The sequence below is a fragment of the Schistocerca cancellata genome, unplaced genomic scaffold (genome assembly GCF_023864275.1).
Source record: "Schistocerca cancellata isolate TAMUIC-IGC-003103 unplaced genomic scaffold, iqSchCanc2.1 HiC_scaffold_708, whole genome shotgun sequence".
NCBI lineage: Eukaryota > Metazoa > Arthropoda > Insecta > Orthoptera > Acrididae > Schistocerca > Schistocerca cancellata.
This window is the reverse complement of record NW_026046719.1, coordinates 1,557,908-1,581,792: the sequence shown is the minus strand read 5'-3', so window position 1 is coordinate 1,581,792 and position 23,885 is coordinate 1,557,908. Positions and strand designations below refer to the sequence as shown.

Genomic DNA, 23,885 nt, shown 5'->3' with positions numbered 1-23,885 from the left:
CTCCAGACTGTAGCGCCTAGAACCGCACGGCCACTTCGGCCAGTGGACAAAAATATGTAAACACCACGAGAAATGCGTGCTTCTCAACATAAAGGCAGATGCTAGTCAAGCATGCGCTGTGGAGTTTGACCACGAACGGAACCTGTACAGTATCCTCAGTAAGTTGCGAGTGGCAGTCCTGGTCAGGTCAATGTTCTGTGTAATTGTCAGTGGATTATGTCAGAGCTAAATGAATTGGAACATGGCCATGTTGTTGGTGCTCGTACGTTGAGTGTTTCTGTAACCAAAGTAGCCGAAGTGTTTGACGTTTCAGAGGCATCGTATCGAATATTTATCCTGCGCCAGGGAAAGCCGAAAAACATCATCCGCTAAGTAACACCGGGCACGAATGTTATTGTTGACTGATCGTGACAGACGGTGGGTCATTGAAGAGTATTCTTACGAAAAGTAAGACGACGACATCTGCAAAAGTTACCGCAGAACTGAATGTCTACCGCGCGAACCCTGTTAGCTCCAAAACAAGATGAAGACCGCTCCATAGGCAGGGATTTGCAAGGCGAACTGGAATTCAAAAGCCACGCCCGTAACAGGAAAACATAGAACCGGATCCATAAAATCTGTACCATGGAGCAATGGAAGAAAGTCATTTGGCAGGATGAGTCTTGTTTCGCACTGTTTCCAACTTCTGGCAGACCTTACCTCCCAAGAGTGAAACGTGGCGTGGATTCGGTGTTGACAGATTTGAAAATTACTGAACTATCAGTTTAATAAGTCACATCTGCAAAATACTAACGCGAATTCCTTACAGACGAATGGAAAAACTGGTAGAAGCCGACATCGGGGAAGATCAGTTTGGATTCCGTAGAAATGTTGGAACACGTGAGGCAATACTGACACTACGACTTATCTTAGAAGAAAGATTAAGGAAAGGCAAACCTACGTTTCTAGCATTTGTAGACTTACAGAAAGCTGGCAGGGGTAAAATACAGGGAGCGAAAGGCTATTTACAATTTGTACAGAAACCAGATAGCAGTTATAAGAGTCGAGGGACGTGAAAGGGAAGCAGTGGTTGTGAAGGCAGTGAGACAGGGTTGTAGCCTATCCCCGATGTTATTCAATCTGTATATTGAGCAAACAGTAAAGGAAACAAAAGAAAAATTCGGAGTAGGTATTAAAATCCATGGAGAAGAAATAAAAAGTTTGAGATCCACCGATGAGATTGTAATTCTGGCAGAGACAGAAAAGGACCTGGAAGAGCAGCTGAACGGAATGGATAGCGTCTTGAAAGGAGGACATAAGATGAACACCAACAAAAGCAAAACGAGGATAATGGAATGTAGTCGAATTAAATCTGGTGATGCTGGGGGAATTAGATTAGGAAATGAGACGTTTAAAGTAGTAAATGAGTTTTGCTATTTGGGGAGCAAAATAACTGATGATGGTCGAAGTAGAGAGGATATAAAATAGAGACTGGCAATGGCAAGGAAAGCGTTTCTGAAGAAGAGAAATTTGTTAACATCGAGTATAGATTTAAGTGTCAGGAAGTCGTTTGTGAAAGTATTTGTATGTAGTGTAGCCATGTATGGAAGTGAAACGTGGACGATAAATAGTTTAGACAAGAAGAGAATAGAAGCCGTCGAAATATGGTGCTTCAGAAGAATGCTGAAAATTAGACGGATATATCACATAACTAATGAGGAGGTACTGAATAGAATGGGGGAGAAGAGGAGTTTGTGGCATAACTTGACTATAAGAAGGGATCGTTTGGTTGGACATGTTCTGAGGCATCAATAGATCCCCAATTTTGCATTGGAGGGCAGCGTGGAGGGTAAAAATCGTAGAGGGAGACCAAGAGATGAATACAGTAAACAGATTCAGAAGGATGTAGGTTGCAGTAGGTACTGGGAGATGAAGAAGCTTGCACAGGATAGAGTAGCATGGAGAGCTGCATCAAACCATTCTCAGGACTGAAGACCACAACAAAAACAACATCTTGGTATTCCAAATGCTCCTTGGTTACTATTCAAGGTCGAATTACTTCCAAGGATTATGTGGCCGTTTTGGGTGATGAGGTTCATCCCATGGTAAAATTTTTTTCCCACCATTCCGCCTCCTTAGCTGAGCAGTCTGTGCGTTGGACTGTCATGCGTCGGGGCCAGGTTCGTTTCCGATACGCGTCGGTGACTTCTCCACTCGGGGACTGTGTGTCGTGTTGTCCTCATCATCATTTCATCATCATCGACACGCATATCGCCCAGTGTGGCGTCAACTCAAGACTTTCAACTCGGCGGCCGAAAGTCTCCGGGTGGGGACTCCAAGCTATATATGCCGTAAGGTGATTTCATTTTCATTTTTGTTCCCCAATGGAAATGCTATGTTCTAATGGCTTGCATCGTCCATGACTGGTTCTGTGAGCACGAAGATGAATTGTCACATTTCCTCTGCCTACGACTGTCATCAGATCTCAATATTGTTGAGCCTTTGTGGTCTACCGTGGAGAGAAGGCTGAATGATCCACCTCTATCATCCGTACCTGAACTTCCCACTGTAGTATAAGATTCCCTAAAAAACCATACAGGCCTGTGTGTACCCCCTCCGACGCGACTGGGAGTTGTTTAGAACGCCAAAGGTTTCCCTCCATCGTGTTAAGCATGGTAATGTGTTGTGTTTTTGGTGTTTGCATATTGTTGTCCGCCTGTGTCCTTCGCGCACACCGCCGCCGCGCTGACGCGCTAGCAGCCCACAGGTCATTCAGTTGGTGGCGCACCTGTTGCAGGCGCGGTGAACCAGTACCGCTACTACGGCGGCGCCAACGAGCGGCGACCCGACGGCGCGGAGGGCGCCTTCGCACCACCCAGCAAGCGCAGGTAAGCCAGCTCACCTCTACTCGCCTTGGCGCTAACACTGTCGCACGGCAAGTAGGGAAGCGTAGCCACTGCGGACTCTCATTACACTGCTGGCCATTATGCACTGTCCAGTAACATTTATGAGGTTGTTGTGTTGTTGTGGTCTTCAGTTCTGAGACTGGTTTGATGCAGCTCTCCGTGCTACTCTATCCTGTGCAAGCTTCTTCATCTCCCAGTACCTACTGCAACCTACATCCTTCTGAATCTGCTTACTATATTCATCTCTTGGTTTCCCCCTACGATTTTTACCCTCCACGCTGCCCTCCAATACTAAATTGGTGATCCCTTGATGCCTCAGAACATGTCCTACCAACCGATCCCTTCTTCTGGTCAAGTTGTGCCACAAACTTCTCTTCTCCCCAATTCTATTCAATACTTCATCAATAGTTATGTGATCTACCCATCTAATCTTCAGCATTCTTCTGTAGCACCACATTTCGAAAGCTTCTATTCTCTTCTTGTCCAAACTATTTACCGTCCATGTTTCACTTCCATACATGGCTACACTCCATACAAATACTTACAGAAATGACTTCCTGACACTTAAATCTATACTCGATGTTAACAAATTTCTCTTCTTCAGAAATGCTTTCCTTGCCATTGCCAGTCTACATTTTATATCCTCTCTACTTCGACCATCATCAGTTATTTTGCTCCCCAAATAGCAAAACTCCTTTACTACTTTAAGTGTCTCATTTCCTAATCTAATACCCTCAACATCACCCGACTTAATTCGACTACATTCCATTATCCTCGTTTTGCTTTTGTTGATGTTCATCTTATATCCTCCCTTCAAGACACTATCCATTCCGTTCAACTGCTCTTCCAAGTCCTTTGCTGTCTCTGACAGAATTACAATGTCATCGGCGAACCTCAACGAAAAAAATGGCTCTGAGCACTATGGGACTCAGCTACTGTGGCCATAAGTCCCCTAGAACTTAGAACTACTTAAACCTAACTAACCTAAGGACATCACACACATCCATGCCCGAGGCAGGATTCGAACCTGCGACCGTAGCTGTCGTGCGGTTCCAGACTGTAGCGCCTTTAACCGCTCGGCGAACCTCAACGTTTTTATTTCTTCTCCATGGATTTTAATACCTACACCGAATTTTTCTTTTGTTTCCTTTACTGCTTGCTCAATATACAGATTGAATAGCATCGGGGAGAGGCTACAACCCTGTCTTACTCCCTTCCCAACCACTGCTTCTCTTTCATGCCCTTCGACTCTTATAACTGCCATCTGGTTTCTATACAAATTGTAAATAGCCTTTCGCTCCCTGTATTTTACCCCTGCCGCCTTTAGAATTTGAAAGAGAGTATTCCAGTCAACATTGTCAAAAGCTTTCTCTAAGTCTACAAATGCTAGGAACGTAGGTTTGCCTTTCCTTAATCTAGCTTCTAAGATAAGTCGTAAGGTCAATATTGCCTCACGTGTTCCAGTATTTCTACGGAATCCAAACTGATCTTCCCCGACGTCGGCTTCTACTAGTTTTTCCATTCGTCTGTAAATAATTCGTATTAGTATTTTGCAGCTGTGGCTTATTAAACTGATTGTTCGGTAATTTTGACATCTGTCCACACCTCCTTTCTTTGGGATTGGAATTATTATATTCTTCTTGAAGACTGAGGGTATTTCGCCTGTTTCATACATCTTGCTCACCAGATGGTAGAGTTTTGTCAGGACTGGCTCTCCCAAGGCCGTCAGTAGTTCCAATGGAATGTTGTCTATTCCGGGGCCTTGTTTCGACTCAGGTCTTTCAGTGCTCATTTATGTGGCCGCCTGAAAAAACCTGAATAACCAACCTCTTACAGCTCGAGGCGTGCAGGAAGAGAGTCAGTGTGGTTCTGGAAGGATGTGGAGCCATGCCGACTCTAGTACCGTGCCCAGCTGCGCTAGGTATCTCTGTTGAAGACCCACAGCGCGGTCGAGGTGGTCCCACAGATTCTCTATTGGATCTGGCGGCCAGTGGAGTACGGGTAACTCATTCTGGGGCTCTTCGAACCACACACGGACACTGTCAGCTGTGTGACACTCTGCATTGTCCTGCTGGTAGATGCCATCATGCTGCGGAAACGCGAACTGCATGTAAGGTTGGACATGGTCGCCAAGTTAAGATACATATTGTGTTGAGCCACTGTGCTTACCATAATTACGAAATAACCCACGGAATGCCACGAAAACACTCCCCAAACCATAGAGGACCCTCCCAGATGCAGGGCGTTTACCTTCAGAAGTTTCACTCCGTACTCGTCAACGGCCATCTGTTGGATGGAGCTTAAAACGTGATTCTTCACGAAAGGCCACTTGTCGGCTCTCAGTGGACGTTCAATTGCGGTATTGGCGTGAAAATTAGAGCCTTCGTCGTCGATCAACAGGAGTCGGTACTGGTGCATGAAGTAGCCACGCCTTGCGGTGGTCCGGCCGCTCTGGCCGAGCGCATCTGGGCGCTTCAGTCCGGAACCACGCGAATGCTACGGTCGCAGGTTCGAATCCTGCCTCGGGCATGGATATGTGTGATGTCCTTAGGTTAGTTACGTTTAAGTACTTCTAAGTCTAGGGGACTGATGACCTCAGATATTAAGTCCCATAGTGCTCAGAGCCATTTGAACCATTTGAACCTTGCGGTGGCCCATACGCAGCAGCGTTCGCTGAACAGTCGTGGAAGAGAGACTGTTGGTAGCCCCTTGGTCCGTCTGGACAATCAGTTGCTCAACAGTTACACGTTCATTCGCCCATAAACATCTCTGCAGCGGTCGCTCACTCCTGTCATCTATGGTCCAAATGGTTCAGATCGCTCTGAGCACTATGGGACTTAACTTCTGAGGTCATCAGTCCCCTATAACTTAGAACTACTTAAACCTAACTAGCCTGAGGACATCACACACGTCCATGCCCGAGGCAGGATTCGAACCTACGACAGTAGCGGTCGCGCGGTTCCAGACTGAAGCGCCTAGAGCCGCTCGGCCACAGCGGCCGGCGCCATCTATGGTCCGTGGTGCACCACAGCTGCCTCAGTGCTAGTTTTGGATAAAGCCATTTTCCCATGCCCACCGTACTTTAACTACAGGATACTTAAATCACGGCGACACGCAAGCAATTTAAAAACTTAGCCGTTCCGGAAATGCTTACCCACTGTTCTCGAAAGCCAATGACCATGCCCTTTCGGATTGCATATAAATGGCTCCATTTCCGCATTACAACGAATGCACTGTTTTCCACGTCCCCCAAGTTTAATGTATCCACCACTGCTAGTGCTGCCACCTGCCCCCTATGAGTGGTTATTGCACGTTGACGTCGAACGTAGACAGTGGTCACATTAATGTGCTTCGACAATGCACTTGCAGCACCATTAACGCAGCACACAACAAACGTCTAACTGGCATGAAACGTACTACATCCTTGGATATACAAATGATTAGCATTTCAGCAAAACTGCTCTAGGTATGAGGGACGCCATTTACGTTCATGTATAAAGTAAGATTACACGGCAGTTTTTTGGTTTAGCCATAGAATTTGCATGCTCGTTCGTTGGTAGATGATCGTGTTATGCCACGTGTACCAATTCATCGTGGCAGTATTATGGCGCTGAGATTTATCGTTCTGCAATATGCTGTTCACCTTGGTCGCGACCCCATGACTCTCGTGAAAATATACAATCGATCAGTTCAGAAGGGCCGTGTTCAATGCCATGCATGACCGCGACTGCCCCATGTGACTAGCGCTCGATAGGATAGCCGTATTGTTAGCTCAGCCATGCAGGAACGTTACCCAAAACATTATGACCACCTACTTAATAGCTTTTTTGTCTGTCTATGGAACGAAATACTTCACTGATTCTGCACATCAGTGATCCGACAGTTTTTTGGTAGGTTTTTAGAGGTATTTCGCATTAGATGTCTACGCGCGGGTCATGTAATTCTGTGACGAGTCGTGTACGTCCAACTACTTAGCGCCTAGTGGTGATTTCACTGCCGCTCATTTGCGTACACGATGATGGCGCCCGATGGTTTCCATAGGATTCACATCAGGCGAATATGGTCGCCGAGACATCAACGTGAGTTCACTACAGTCCTCCTCAAACCACTGAAGAAAGGATTTGGCTGCAATACACGGACAATTATACTGCTGAAAGATGACATCGCGGTCGACGAATACATCAAGCGTGAAGGGATACAGGTGGTTCGCAGCTGTCAGCGTGTGTTCAATTACTACCACAGGTCCCCTGCAAGCGCAGGAGAATGGCTCCCATAGCACTATACTGCTCCCTCCAGCCTGCGTCTGTGGAACGCTGCACTTTTCGAGCCGCCGTTCACCTCGATGGCGGCCTTTATGGAGACGCCCATCGACCTTGTGTACCAAAAATGTGATTTACTCGAGGAGCCGACAAGTTTCCATTGAGCGACGGTCGAATCTGATGGTCCCGTGCCCAGTGTAATCGTAAGTGATGGCGTTGCTGGGTCAACATAGGAACACGTCGGGGTGGTCTGCTGCGGAGCTCCATGTTCAACAATGTACAATGAACGGTATGCTCCGAAACAGTTGTGCTGCATCAGTATTGTGATCTTTCAGCAGAGATACACCAGATCACCACCCATCCTACTACACAGAGCAGATAAGCCTCCGAACACGACGTTCTGTGACGAGTCGTGTACGTCCAACTACTTAGCGCCTAGTGGTGATTTCACTGCCCTTCTACCTCTTTCCGTTCACGACATAGCAAGCGAACATTCGACCTGCTTCGCCATTTTCGAGATACTAGTTCATATGCTCTGCTTAATAATAATCTGCCCTTTGTCAAAGTCGCTTATCTCCAGGGATCTTCGCTAGGATGATGCCCCGTCAGTGTCTGCTCTGCTTACATACTTTCGTTAAATCGTCACCTGCCCGCAACGCCACCAGGCAGCATCCAACATCGCGACCGCATCAAATATGAATTAAAAAACAGGCGCTGTCGAAGCTAATCACCATATTCTTCACCACGAGATGACTTAAATAACAATGCTGTCACAAAAGACTTTGCTGTCATATCGGCCTCCTCTACCTGAAACCCATAGGCTGCCAAGGGCACAAACTACTTGTGAAACATTCACAACTGTTCAACACATTAGATTTTCTGCAGCACTGCTGGAGTAATGAAATAGCGCCTAAAAATGTGCACACAAACAAAAACAGGTCATCCACGAATCACATAGTAGAGGCCAGCATAGTTAAGCTTGAATCAGCTCCTTAATGGGGCAGCATATAGTGGCACGTGGCTGGCAGTTCCGACTTCAACGACAGACGCTGCCTACCTATCTGGAATAAATAAAAAACTCTTTGTCTGCTTTGGTGCAGCAAGTGACCGATGCCCTATACAGCCAGACGGCAGTGCGTGAACACTGCCTGCTCTAGAATCTTCCTCAGACGATATTAAGGAAACTATTCGTCAAAAAATTGTTTCTTTTACATTTTGAGGTCTCATTCGTCAGTTTCATACTTATCAGCGTGTCATATCGTGAGTCGTCACAGTTATTGTGATATTTCGAAAGTAAGTAACCCACTGCACGAAATTCAGATTTCAGTGACGAACGTGTCTCCGAAATGCAGCTACAGTTTTGAATTTTTCTATCAGTTTGGGGAAGAGATCTATATCTATCAAACATTGTTGTTGTAGTCTTCAGTCGAAAGACAGCTTTGATGCAACTCTCCAAGCTACTCTATCCTGTCCAAGCCTCTTCATCTCCGAGTAACTACTGCAACCTATATCCTACTGAATCTGCTTACTGTATTCATCTCTTGATCTCCCTTTATGATCCCCCCCCCCCCATCCCCCAACGCTTCACTCCAGTACTAAATTGGTGATCTTTTGATGCCACGATGCCACAGAATGTGTCCTACCAACCGATCCCTTCTTCTAGTCAGGCTGTATTAGAAATTTCTCTTCTTCCCAATTGCATTCAGTACCTCCGCATTACTTAACGTGATCTACCCATTCTGTTGTTGCGGTCTTCCGTCCTGAGACTGGTTTGATGCAGCTCTCCATGCTACTCTATCCTGTGCAAGCTTCTTCATCTCCCAGTACTTACTGCAACCTACATCCTTCTGAATCTGCTTAGTGTATTCATCTTTTGGTCTCCCTCTATGATCTCCCCCCCCCCCCCCCCATCCCCCAACGCTTCACTCCAGTACTAAATTGGTGATCTCTTGATGCCACGATGCCACAGAATGTGTCCTATCAACCGATCCCTTCTTCTAGTCAGGCTGTACTAGAAATTTCTCTTCTCCCCAATTGCATTCAGTACCTCCGCATTACTTAACGTGATCTACCCATTCTGTTGTCGCGGTCTTCAGTCCTGAGACTGGTTTCATGCACCTCTCCATGCTACTCTATCCTGTGCAAGCTTCTTCATCTCCCAGTACTTACTGCAACCTACATCCTTCTGAATCTGCTTAGTGTATTCATCTCTTGGTCTCCCTCTACGATTTTTTACCCTCCACGCTGCCCTCCAATGCTAAATTTGTCATTCCTTGATGCCTCAGAACATGTCCTACTAATCGGTCCCTTCTTTTTGTCAAGTTGTGCCACAAACTCCTCTTCTCCCCTATTCTATTCAATACTTCATCGTTAGTTATGGGATCTACCCATCTAATCTTCAGCATTCTTCTGTAGCACCACATTTCGAAAGCTTCTATTCTCTTATTGCCAAACTAGTTATCGTCCATGTTTCATTTTCATACATGGCTACACTCCATACAAACACTTTCAGAAACGACTTCCTGACACTGTAATCTATACTCGATGTTAATAAATTTCTCTTTTTCAGAAACGCTTTCCTTGCCATTGCCAGTCTACATTTTATATCCTCTCTACTTCGACCATCATCAGTTATTTTACTCCCCAAATAGCAAAACTCCTTCACTACTTTAAGTGTCTCATTTTCTAATCTAATTCCCTCAGCTTCACCCTAACTTAATTCGACTACATTGCATTATCCTTGTTTTGCTTTTGTTGATGTTCATCTTATATCCTCCCTTCAAGACACTGTCCATTCCGTTCAACTGCTCTTCCAAGTCCTTTGCTGTCTCTGATAGAATTACAATGTCATCGGCGAACCTCAAAGTTTTTATTTCTTCTCCGTGGATTTTAATACCTACTCCGAATTTTTCTTTTGTTTCCTTTACCGCTTGCTCAATATACAGATTGAATAACATCGGGGAGAGGCTACAACCCTGTCTCACTCCCTTCCCAACCACTGCTTCCCTTTCGTGCCCCACGACTCTTATAACTGCGATCTGGTTTCTGTACAAATTGTAAATAGCCATTTGCTCTCTGTTTTACCCCTGCCACCTTTAGAATTTGAAAGAGAGTATTCCAGTCAACATTGTCAAAAGCTTTCTCTAAGTCTACAAATGCTAGAAACGTAGGTTTGCCTTTTCTTAATCTTTCTTCTAAGATAAGTCGTAAGGTCAGTATTGCCTCACGTGTTCCAGTATTTCTACGGAATCCAAACTGATCTTCCCCGAGGTCGGCTTCTACCAGTTTTTCCATTCGTCTGTAAAGAATTCGTGTTAGTAAATACTAACACGAATTGCAGCTGTGACTTATTAAACTCTTTCAAATAGCAAACCTCATCTACTACTTTAAGTGTCTCATTTCCTAAGGTAATTCAATCAGCATCACCTGATTTGATTCGACCACATTCCATTGTCCTCGTTTTGATTCTGTTGATGTTCATCCTATATCCCTCTTTCAAGACACTGTCCATTCCTTTCACACAGAATTAAAATGTTGTCCGCAAACTTCAAAGTTTATATTTCTCCTTCTAGGATCATTCGGTGACGATGTTACAAACTTTCAGAGATGACGTAGGAAGTAAAGGTATCGATTTTAGCAGTTGCAGCTCAGGCAGTACACGTTCTGGGTGTTCACAAATTTTTAGATTCAGTTAAATTTAAGAGAGTGAAATTAATAGCATCTTCTGTATAACAGTTATGCTTATCAACAAATTTATACAACTACAGCCAGTGCCAATAATAATAACAATATAATAAGTATAATAATAATAATAATGTCAATAACAATAACAACAACAACAATAATAATAATAAGATGCAAAACTTATCTCACAAAAGAAACAATTGTTTTTGTGAATTTTTGTTCTTTTGTACATAATTAAATACAGTTTAGGGCAATAACGCAATAATATATAAACTTTCGCAACTCACCATTCCGCACTTTTTTGCAAGTCGGAGTTTTCGTGCTTTGCGATTTTTTTGGACAAATGAACCAGATCCCTAAGAGATATATTAGTTCACGAATTTACTTCCGGGGTGAAAATCAGTACTTCTTACTCTGCTCCCACACAATAACTTGTGGTAACTGTACACTTCCTTGTTAAATGTTCGCTTGTAGTCACGCTTATTAGATTTCGTCACTCTCTCAGCCAAAAGATCTGTTCTCGGAAGCCCTAGTTCCTTTGCGACTAACTTTTCCTGGTAATTTATTTTTCTATTCCCAGGATGAGATTTTCACTCTGCACCGGAGCGTGCTCTGCTATGAAACTTCCTGGTAGATTAAAGCTGTGTGCCGGACCGCGGCTCGAACTTAGGACCATCGCCTTTCGCGTGCAAGTGCTCTACCGACTGAATTACTCAAGCACGACTGACGATCCGTCGTCACAGCTTTACTTTTCTGTTAGCATCTAAAATAGCTTCAACGTAGTTCATGTTTACACTGCACACGAAAGCCGATCCCCGCACAGTAAACAACCAACTCCAAACACAAAGAGCCGTTTGTGAAAATCATTATACTCAGGTAGGAATGTCTACCAACACGGTCACTTGACTAGAATACAAATGAGATGCTGAGAGCCAAAAGGGCCTAAAGCACACTGTCGTCGGTCCCACATTCAAGTGAATATCAGAGAAACCAGTGATACAGTTTTTCATGAATTTTCATATATGCAATGTGGGCCTACAGCACAGATAAACCTGACTCAGCATAAGATCAACAGATTTCAGAATAAATGTTACAGTGATGTGATTTAGGCCGTTACGATTCTCAGCGTCTCAAATGGATTACTGTATGATAAAATCCATAACTTAATATACTATAACTCATTCATAAAGCCACTGTCAGTACAACTATAACAAATACTGACGTCTGCTACAACATATAAATAGTGAATTATCATATCTGAGGAGTGTGCTATCATCTAGTGGGATTTAGGCCGAGCACACGGGGCTAAAAGTCTGCCGCACTGTGCTGCCACCTGGTGGTACTGACGTAAATTTCTGTTTGCGTACCAAAGGCTAGCTGTGCACATCGTGAACCGTGCACGTAATTTACCAGATCCGTATGTATTTGGTCTGTTAGACAAATACGTCAGGCGAGTTGCGCAAGAGCAAAATCATGTTAAAAAGTGCACAATTGAAGGTGTGCTCGCGACTCTGATGTCAAGTTTCACGGAGCATAGAGGAACAGCAGCGCGGTAGATTAAGTGCCGTACACTATGTGTTCAAAAGTATCCGGACAGCCCAAAAACATACGTTTTTGATATTAGGTGTATTGTGCTGCCACCTACTGCCAGGTACTACATATTAGCGACCTCTGTGGTTATTAGACATCGTGAGAGAGCAGAATGGGGTGCTCCTCGGAACTCATGGACCTCAAACGTGGTCAGGTGACTGGGTGTCACTTGTGTCATACGTCTGTACCCGAGATTTCCACACTCCTAAACATCCCTAAGTCCACTGTTTCTGATGTGATAGTGAAGTGGAAACGTGATGGGACACGTACAGCTCAAAAGCGTACAGGCCGACCTCGTCTGTTGACTGACAGAGACCGCCGACAGTTGAAGACGGTCGTAATGTGTAATAGCCAGACGTCTATCCAGACTATCACACAGCAATTCGAAACTGCGTCAGGATCCACAGCAAGTGGATTTCATGATCGAGCGGCTTGCTCATAAGCCACACATCACGCCGGTAAATGCCAAACGACACCTCCCTTGGTGTAAGGAGCGTAAACATTGGACGATTAAACAGTGGAAAACCGTTGTGTGGAGTGACGAATCAGGGTAGACAATGTGCCGATCCGATGGCATGGTGTGGGTATGGCGAATGCCCGGTGAACGTCATCTGCCAGCGTGTGTAGTGCCAACAGTAAAATTTGGAGGCGGTGGTGCTATGGTGTGGTCTCGTTTTTCATGGAGGGGGTTGGCACCACCTTCTTGTTTTGCGTGGCACTATCATAGCACAACCTACATTGATGTTTTAAGCACCTTCTTGCTTCCCACTGTTGAAGAGCAATTCGAGGATGGCGACTGCACCTTTAAACACGATCGAGCACCTGTTCATAATGCACGGCCTGTGGTGGAGTGGTTACACGACGATAACATCCCTGTAATGGACTGGCCTGCACAGATTCCTGACCTGAATCCTATAGAACACCTTTGGGATGTTTTGAAACGCCGACTTCTGCCAGACCTCAACGACCGACATCGATACCTTTCCTCAGTGCAGCACTCCGTGAAGAATGGGCTGCCATTCCCCAAGAAACCTTCCAGCACCTGGTTGAAGGCATGCCTGCGAGAATGGAAGCTGTCATTAAGGCTAAGGGTGGGCCAACGCCATATTGAATTCCTGATTTACCGAGGGGAGGGCGACACGAACTTGTCATTTTCAGCCAGGTGTCCGGATACTTTTGATCATATAGTGTATCTTTCATATTGCAGCAGGCATTCTTCAGTGCTCTTGAGCTCCTACACAGAATTCGCCATGAATTTGAGGTAAGGGACGCTGGTCATGAAGCGGCGGACAGCAACCCTACAATCACCTGCACGATGAAGCGATTGGAGTGTTGCAGCCCGCCGCTTCCTGGTATGAAGTAAACACGCTTTTAAAGAGTCAGTTTTTCAACTGACCAGTTTGAACTGTGACGCCCTGCCTGTTGGAGATAACAGTATTTTATTTTGAGAAGTTTGAGTCCTCCTCCTTCGCGTATGAGGACTTCAGTGTTTACCAAGGTATATTCACCTGCAGATATGATTTGCACTCACGAAACCTGTCGATGTCCCTGTAAAAATTAGTTTTCAGCTGAAAGCGGTTTACTTGGGAAACATGAATTACTTCCGTAGTGGTTGCCCTTAACATAAAGCCATGTTTACTTGACATTTTTTTTCTTATTTTGGTCCAAAATGTGAAAAGCAAAGAGCATACAGTAGGGGAGATCTGCTGTCAGAGGTATCACAAAGATTTTCGCTCATACTGTAACTTTCCACTCGGTCGTATCGATCCGTCCCCATCATCCTTGAAAGTTTGTAACTTCATCACGAAACCATCTTGTATGCAGGAACAAATGCGAACTGTTTGCAAATGGTGTTTCTACAGAAATCCTGAAACAAATAATCTTCACCACAAAAGAAGTTACGGATACCAAAGCATTATTTCTGCGCGAAGAGGTGCTGGACAAATCCGGAAACAAAATTAAATTCGTAATTATATTCAGACGTACATTTATGTGGATCAGGCAACTGAGAAAGAACTCTCTCTCTCTGTTCATTATTTAGTCGCCTACAAAATAGCTTTTAATGAAGTAATCAACGAGAAGATAATTATGGTCAATTACTGGTACGCATCGCTTGTCATTGGTGACGGATATTGAATATGCATTACCTTATGTTTACACAGAGGCAAGGTCAGACATTTTGTAAATAGCGTTAGTCAGAGACCACTCATCAACATCCCCCGCCGGCCGATGTGGCCGAGCGGTTCTAGGCGCTTCAGTCTGGAACCGCGCGACCGCTACGGTCGCAGGTTCGAATCCTGCCTCGGGCATGGATGTGTGTGATGTCCTTAGGTTAGTTAGGTTTAAGTAGTTCTAAGTTCTAGGGGACTGATGACCATAGATGTCAAGTCCCATAGTGCTCAGAGCCATTTGAACCATTTGAACGTCCCCGCTGAAGCTCGCCTCAGTGAACACCGGGATGTAAACTCGTGTACTGATCCTCGTCCAATTGTCTTCTTCTAAGAGATATCGCTTCAGAGGCGGCGTTATAAGATGTATTCGCACTTGACGGAACATCGCCGTCACGTCAAAAGATTCCCCTCTGTAGTTCAAATTGTGGCATTCACACACGCCGTCGACGAAACGTTATCGACACGTCACGTCCCTTCATCTTCACGTCAGGGTTCCTCGGGAAGAATGTTTCGACGGGCCTACAATGCGAGCAACTGTTACATTAAGAACACAGTGTGAACTAATACGAAAGCATTCCCCACTGGCACTTGCCGCGAAAAGGTCTTAATATGTACTGGAAGACAATACTAAGTTAAAGTATTTTATTTTATACACTGAAAGAATACATTGCAAAATAAACCATACATATCTTGTTCAAAGTGCTTCACTCACGATTTTTCTGATGGAATAGCGGAAAGAAAAACCGAGAGTAAAGCCGATGCGGTGTGCAGAGGTTTAAAATAAGATCCGTATAAATTAACGACGAACAGCAGGCAGCATAAATATATGTAAAAATAGTTCAACTACACTAAAACGGCCCTTCTAGGCATACCGTAGGCAAACCATCAGCTTCTGTCGCGGTGATGTTGGACGCCTAAAATCTTGAATTTCTCTTCATAATTTTTATTTGTATCTTGCTTAACAGGCAAAACAACTGTTGTTTAGACGTTCTGAAATATTTATAGAATGATGACTCCTCTTCCAGATCCTTGTAAGGAGTGTTGAACTCTCCTTCTCAGTCTCGATTTTTTAACATTTTTCTAACTCAGACTTCATTTTTTTCTCTCTCTCTCTGTTCCTCATCAAGTGCAAGACCAATCATCGCAAACTGTTTTAAACTAAATTTCGGCATTTTATGGCGCTCTACCATAACTACGAAATAGCACCTCTGGCGAGTATTTTATAGACCATCTGTATCATCACAACGTTCTTTCGAAATTGACGTGCCGTGTAGTGTGAATGCTCGGGAATTACTTTGACCGTCGACGTTCAAAAACGTGACGGTGATGTTTCGGAAATTGTGAATCTACCGATACTGAGTCACGCCTCATCTCTGGACGATGTGCGGGGGGGGGGGGGGGGGGAGGAGTTTGGGGGGGGGGACTCTTTTACGTCACTGTCAGTGCTAGAGGCGTGTTTAGCACCTGCCACCGGCGGAAGCTGCCGGATGGGCTAGCTCGGCGATAAATCAATGTTTTGACGTCAATGGCCGTCAAAGGACGTCGCCATGGAGACGGATTCGCTCGACCTACCACGTGCGTCCTATGCACACGTGTTTATGGCCACTCTGGTGACGCACGTTCACCACAGATTTGTCTGCCCTGCGGTTTTTTTTTTTGCTCTGGCTGTGTCGTTGCTCACTACACAATGGGAAAATATGTTAGCCTTAGAACTTACGAGGTAATCTCAAACTCCAGCGTCAAAAGTTCTTCTTCCCTACTCAAACGGTAATTAAATATTTTCTGTTGCTGTGTGATATTTCTCTTATATGGCCTCATTATATGCTCTGATAAAGGAAACGCATCATCAGCTACAACCATAAAAGGCATTGCAGTTTGAGTTCCTAATAATATTTCTAGTATAGGAATGTTCATTAAATTTTCAGCACAACTAAGAATTTCACAGAGTGAACTGCTCTGGAACATTTCTCCATCACTGATCCTCCTATTGTATCCTACATCCACTCATGTGAGTTTATACTGTGCATCAACAAGTGCCAGTAACACAATGCTGTTACCTCCTTTGCTGGCCGGAGTGGCCATGCGGTTCTAGGCGCTGCAGTCTGGAACCGCGAGACCGCTACGGTCGCAGGTTCGAATCCTGCCTCGGGCATGGATGTGTGTGATGTCCTTAGGTTAGTTAGGTTTAACTAGTTCTAAGTTCTAGGGGACTACTGACCTCAGAAGTTGAGTCCCATAGTGCTCCGAGCCATTTTTGTTACCTCCTTTGTAATTGTGGTAATATGAGCCCATACATCTTGGTGGTCGGAATTCCGCATGCTTCCCGTCTAAAGCGCCAAGACAATTTGAAAAGCTGCACACGTCTTAGAACTGTTTCGATATATGTTTCCATTCACTTTCTGCTGATGGCATCTGAAATACAGAAAATGTGATGTGAAATGTCAATGTGACTTTCATACACATGAACTGAACAATAAGTATAGTCTTAAAGTCTGGAATCATTACAACTCAGACACATTTTCCCCTAACAGGCCGTGCGGTTCTAGGCGCTGCAGTCTGGAACCGAGCGACCGCTACGGTCGCAGGTTCGAATCCTGCCTCGGGCAAGGATGTGTGTGATGTCCTTAGGTTAGTTAGGTTTAATTAGTTCTAAGTTCTAGGCGACTGATAACCTCAGAAGTTAAGTCGCATAGTGCTCAGAGCCATTTGAACCATTTGAACCCTAACAACTGAAAATGATGGATTACGAAGTGCACTAATTTTGTCTGAAAATTTCTCAGGTAGGCTCTGAGCACTATGGGACTTAACATCTGAGGTCATCAGTCCCCCTAGAACTTAGAACTACTTAAACCTAACCAACCCAAGGACGTCACACGCATCCATGCCCGAGGCAGGATTCGAACCTGCGACCGTAGTAATCGCGCGGTTCCGCACAGAAGCACCTAGAACCGCTCGGCCACCGCGGCCAGCTGCCTCAGGTAGGGGGGAGCAGTTTTGGCATGTAAATTGTAAGGTTCAATTCTTAACATAATTTTTTACGATGTAGGTTGCTTTTTTTGAGTATAACTGCCAAACTATAAAAAACGTGTGATAATGCCTGGACACAGGTATAACTGAAGTTTTATCAGAGATTCATCCTTCCACCAAAACATCTTTTGGAAATTGTTAAGAATGCCACTTTAAAGAATTTGTTACTATTTCTAATGAAATTACCAGAATAATGGGAATGCTAGGGGTTTGCCCACTAACTAAACGTAACAAATAAAGCTACATCAAAAAGTTGTGGCAGAGGCACCCATAAAACTCACACCCCGAAAAATGTTTCTCGCTGAGAGTAACACATCTAACCAAAATGGTTTCCTTATTTTTCAGCTCATTTAATTGTGTTATTACATTAACTTATTTTGCTCGTGTTCTCATGAAGTTTAACAAAACCAACATATTGTCATGTATGAATCCTTCAAGCAATGGCAAAATGCGTCACAAGTTTAAGGAATAATTGATATCGTGCTTACAGATATAATGAAAACATTGGGCTTCTGTAGCTTTCTCCATTAGCCAGGAACCTCAGTGTTAGAACTAAAATAAAGAAAATTATGGAATTAGTTACAGCTTACAAGTATGCACTGTACATACAGCAGCCGAGTAATACTAGGTTTGTATAAACGTACCTACTCACCTCTTTTAAGCTGAGATACAGTCCCGCATAACTGTGTTTTGCTTCGTTATTCTTGGACCTACTAAACGAAGCAATGTCGAAAATTCCATCTCGCCAATTATCAGAAAAATATTGTACGATTCTCTGTCCTCCAAACTCATTTCAACGCATAATAGACTGTGCAATTCACGACTACCCTCGAAACGTCTTATAATTCAATACTGACTCCATCATCCTCTATTATTCCAAAGTAAATTTCTTCGTCGACGTCGCCAAGATGTTACTTTACAAATGACTGCATAAGCAGCAGCTGCCGTTCACAGTAGCCATTTTCTAAAATATTGTTGCGGAATCTGCAGTCGGTGCGTGTACAAACGCAGCTACCAGATGGCATTCCATCTCTTGGAACAGGAAGTTGTACCATTTTATTGCACCATTAGTGGTGCAAGAAGTGTCCTCGACTGTACAGGGCTTTAGGGCGGGTATGACATGCTGGTGGAGCCTATCGCAGTAACGCTGGCCAGTCGCACTGCGCATCTTTGGTCCTTGAGCGCTAACCTGTTCAAAAAAGAACGGGTCAATGGTGAACGTAGCCGTGAAGCCACACTATACGGTGACATGTTCACCATACAGAGGCACTTCATGAACAGTGACTGGCGGTGGAGATTCCCACACTCGGCAATTCTGTGTGGTCACCTCACCCGTCAGAGAAAAATGAGCTTCGTCCATCCATAGGATGGTCCAGGGATAGACCTCGTCAACTTCTATCCTTGCGAGAAAGCGGAGAGCGAAATCAACACGTCGTTGTGCATCAAGTGGTGCAAGATGCTGTAAGATATGGATCTTGTACGGATACCATGTGAGAATGGTTCGAAGCACCTTCCATACAGTGGACCACAGGATGTTCAACTGTCGTGACACAGCACGCGCACTGCCTGACGATTGGGAATTGCGCGCAAGTTGTCTGCCATAGCAACCGCGATTTCATCAACCACCTGTGGTGCAGTCGGCCGTCGGCCTCTTTCTGGAGCGACGCCCAGTTCTCCAGTTGATTCGAACTTCTTCATCGTGCTCCGCACAACAGGTGGAGAAAGAAGACCCTTCCGTAATCCTTTTAGCCGACGATATTCTCGAAATGCAGGTGCCTTCACCAATAATGCCGTGCTAATTTCTTCCAAGCTCATGTTGATACGTCAACTAATGCACTGAGACTGTTCAGGTGTGTGACACTATAAAACACAATGACTGATCACGGCATCTGGTGACCATAGAACTCGACGGTGGCGCTGTGACGCTTGGAAATTATGCACCTGTACTCTGAACATTAATGCTACCAAGTTTGGTACTCACACAGTAATTAGTTTTCGTGTTATACCTTGTTAAATGGGGAAAGTTTAATTATAACCACCCGGTTTATCAGATTACTGTGCAAAAATTTAAAGCAAATTGGTCAAGAACTTGACTTTGCTAACTGCTAACACCATACCCTCGGTGTTACCGAAGTCTCTAAAAGTTCTTTACATATACACACATCGAAAAAAAGCTTTGATCGCCTCGGTTGGAATAGAAATCAACATAAACATCATTTCCGCCCTTTTTATTGCTCATGAAAACCACACATTGCATGTTGTACGACCATACAGCGAGACCTTCAGAGGTGGTGGTTCATATTGCTGTAAACACCGGTACCTCTAATACCCAGTAGCACGCCCTCTTGCATTGATGCATGCCATTAATACGGGTAATGTATCACGAAGCAAATACCGTCCGCACTGGCGGAATGTTACGTGATACCACGTACTTACACGTTTGTGACTATTACTGCGCCTTCTATCACAAAGCGAAAAAAGTGGTCCAACTAAAACATTCATATTTCTTTACGTACTACACTAATATACAATAAAAATGGGGGTTCCTATTTAAAAAAAACGCAGTTGATATCCGTTTGACATATGGCAGCGCCATCTAGCATGCCAACCGTAGCGCCATCTGGTTTTCCCCTTCAAGCTAGACAAGTTTCGTTCTTTGTAGTTTTTTCGTTTGACGCTTATTTCTTGAGATATTTGGCCCGGTCACTATCAATGGACCACCCTGTATATTAGAACATCACGTAAATAAACATTTGAAGTAAGTCGGTCAAAAGCGTTTCGAAATTTTTGCTTACAATACATATTAAATATATATTAAAAATATATAGCCTATATCGATCCAAAAGTTTATTAGAGTATTGTGTAAAAATGAGTAGTAAATCGGTCAGAAGTTTTCGAGATTTTGCTAACAACGTTTGCTCTTTATATATATTATATATATGTCCAGGGTGTATCATAATTAGTGGTGTGAACGCATACAGTTGAAAGTACGTGATACTAGAAGCAAAAAAGTCTCAATAAACATAGGGTCGAAAATGCATGCCTTAAGAGCTACGAGCAATTTTTCATCTTCGATAATGTGAAGGAAATCTCTTCTACTGCAAGCTCTTTGCTTTCCACATTTTGAGAAGTTGTAGTATGGACCAAAACAAGAAAAAAAATGTCCAGTGTCCAGTAAACATTTGCTCTAAAAGGCATACCTTAAAAGTTATGAGCAATTGTTCATTAGAAGCGTTGTGTTTCCAAGTAGCGAAGATGAGCACGTGCTCATAGCTCTTAAGGTATGCATTTTAGAGCACATGTTTGCTGGACATTTTTTTCTTGTTTTGGTCCTCATTACCGTTTCCCAAAATATGGAAAGCAAAGAGCTTTCAGTAGAAAAGATTTGTTTCACAGTGTCGAAGATAAAAAATTGCTCGTAGCTCTTAAGCTATGCATTTTACACTCTGTGTTTAATGAGACTTTTTTGCTTCTAGTATCGTGTACTTTCAACTGTATGCATTTACGCCATGAATTATGATACACCGTATATATATACTACTGGCCATTGAAATTGCTGCACCACGAAGATGTGCTACAGACGCGAAATTTAAGCGACAGGAAGAAGATGGTGTGATATGCAAATGATTAGCTTTTCAGAGCATTCACACAAGGTTGGCGCCTGTGGCGAGCACTACAACGTCTGACATGAGGAAAGTTTCCGACCGATTTTTCATACACAAACGGCAGTTGACCGGCGTTGCCTGGTGAAACGTTGTTTTGATGCCTTGTGTAAGGAGGAGAAATGCGAACCACCACGTTTCCGACTTTGATAAAAGTCGGATTGTAGCCTATCGCGATTGCGGTTTATCGTATCGCGACATTGCTGCTCGCGTCGGTCGAGATCCAATGACTGTTAGCAGAATATGGAATCGGTGCGTTCAGGAGGGTAATACGGAACGCCGTACTGGATCCCAACGGCCTCGTATCACTAGCAGTCGAGGTGACAGGCATCTTATCCGCATGGCTGTAACGGATCGTGTAGCCACGTCTCGATTCCTGAGTCAACAGATGGGAACGTTTGCAAGACAACAACCATCTGAAAGAACAGTTAGACGACATTTGCAGCAGCATGGACTATCAGCTCGGAGACCATGGCTGCGGTTACCCTTGACGCTGCCTCACAGACAGGAGCTCCTGCGATGGTGTACTCGACGACGAACCTGGGTGCACGAATGGCAAAACGTCATTTTTTTCGAATGAATCCAGGTTCTGTTTACAGCATCATGATGGTCGCATCCGTGTTTGGCGACATCGCGGAACGCACATTGGAAGCGTGTATTCGTCATCGGCATACTGGCGTATCACCCGGCGTGATGGTATGGGGTGCCATTTGTTACACGCCTCTGTCACATCTTGTTCGCATTGACGGCACTTTGAACAGTGGACGTTAAATTTCAGATGTGTTACGACCCGTGGCTCTACCCTTCATTCGATCCCCGCAAATCCTGCATTTCAGTAGGATAACGCACGACTGCATGTTGCAGTTCCTGTACGGGCCTTTCTGGATACAGAAAATGTTCGACTGCTGCCCTGGCCAGCACATTCTCCAGATCTCTCATCAAATGAAAACGTCTCGTTAATGGTGGCCGAGCAACTGGCTCGTCACAATACGCCAGTCACTACTCTTGATGAACTGTGGTATCGTGTTGAAGTTGCATGGGCAGCTGTACCTGTACACGCCATCCAAGCTCTGTTTGACGCAATGCGCAGGCGTATGAAGGTCGTTATTACGGCCAGAGGTGGTTGTACTGGGTACTGATTTCTCAGGATCTATGCACCCAAACTGCGTGAAAATGTAATCACATGTCACTTCTAGTATAATACATTTGTCCAATGAATACCAGTTTATCATCTGCGTTTCTTATTGGTGTAGCAATTTTAATGGCCAGTATATACAGGGTGTTTCAAAAATGACCGGTATATTTGAAACGGCAATAAAAACTAAACGAGCAGCGATAGAAATACACCGTTTGTTGCAATATGCTTGCGACAACAGTACATTTTCAGGCGGACAAACTTTCGAAATTACAGTAGTTACAATTTTCAACAACAGATGGCGCTGCAAGTGATGTGAAAGATATAGAAGACAACGCAGTCTGTGGGTGCGCCATTCTGTACGTCGTCTTTCTGCTGTAAGCGTGTGCTGTTCACCACGTGCAAGTGTGCTGTAGACAACATGGTTTATTCCTTAGAACAGAGGATTTTTCTGGTGTTGGAATTCCACCGCCTAGAACACAGTGTTGTTGCAACAAGACGAAGTTTTCAACGGAGGTTTAATGTAACCAAAGGACCGAAAAGCGATACAATAAAGGATCTGTTTGAAAAATTTCAACGGACTGGGAACGTGACGGATGAACGTGCTGGAAAGGTAGGGCGACCGCGTACGGCAACCACAGAGGGCAACGCGCAGCTAGTGCAGCAGGTGATCCAACAGCGGCCTCGGGTTTCCGTTCGCCGTGTTGCAGCTGCGGTCCAAATGACGCCAACGTCCACGTATCGTCTCATGCGCCAGAGTTTACACCTCTATCCATACAAAATTCAAACGCGGCAACCCCTCAGCGCCGCTACCATTGCTGCACGAGAGACATTCGCTAACGATATAGTGCACAGGATTGATGACGGCGATATGCATGTGGGCAGCATTTGGTTTACTGACGAAGCTTATTTTTACCTGGACGGCTTCGTCAATAAACAGAACTGGCGCATATGGGGAACCGAAAAGCCCCATGTTGCAGTCCCATCGTCCGTGCATCCTCAAAAAGTACTGGTCTGGGCCGCCATTTCTTCCAAAGGAATCATTGGCCCATTTTTCAGATCCGAAACGATTACTGCATCACGCTATCTGGGCATTCTTCGTGAATGTGTGGCGGTACAAACTGCCTTAGACGACACTGCGAACACCTAGTGGTTTATGCAAGATGGTGCCCGGCCACATCGCACGGCCGACGTCTTTAATTTCCTGAATGAATATTTCGATGATCGTGTGATTGCTTTGGGCTATCCGAAACATAGAGGAGGCGGCGTGGATTGGCCTCCCTATTCGCCAGACATGAACCCCTGTGACTTCTTTCTGTGGGGACACTTGAAAGACCAGGTGTACCGCCAGAATCCATAAACAATTGAACAGCTGAAGCAGTACATCTCATCTGCATGTGAGGCCATTCCGCCAGACACGTTGTCAAAGGTTTCGGGTAATTTCATTCAGAGACTACGCCATATTATTGTTA

The 23,885-nt window shown here is 44.6% G+C and overlaps 1 protein-coding gene across 1 annotated transcript in view; it reads left to right on the top strand.

Moving 5' to 3' along the window:
* Positions 1-23,885, top strand: part of LOC126140953 (prohormone-2-like) — a 268,452-nt gene that overhangs the window by 156,085 nt on the left and 88,482 nt on the right. The window contains exon 3 of the mRNA XM_049915240.1: positions 2,777-2,867. The gene's annotated coding sequence lies outside the window, so the exon portion shown is untranslated. The remainder of the gene's footprint in view (positions 1-2,776; positions 2,868-23,885) is intronic.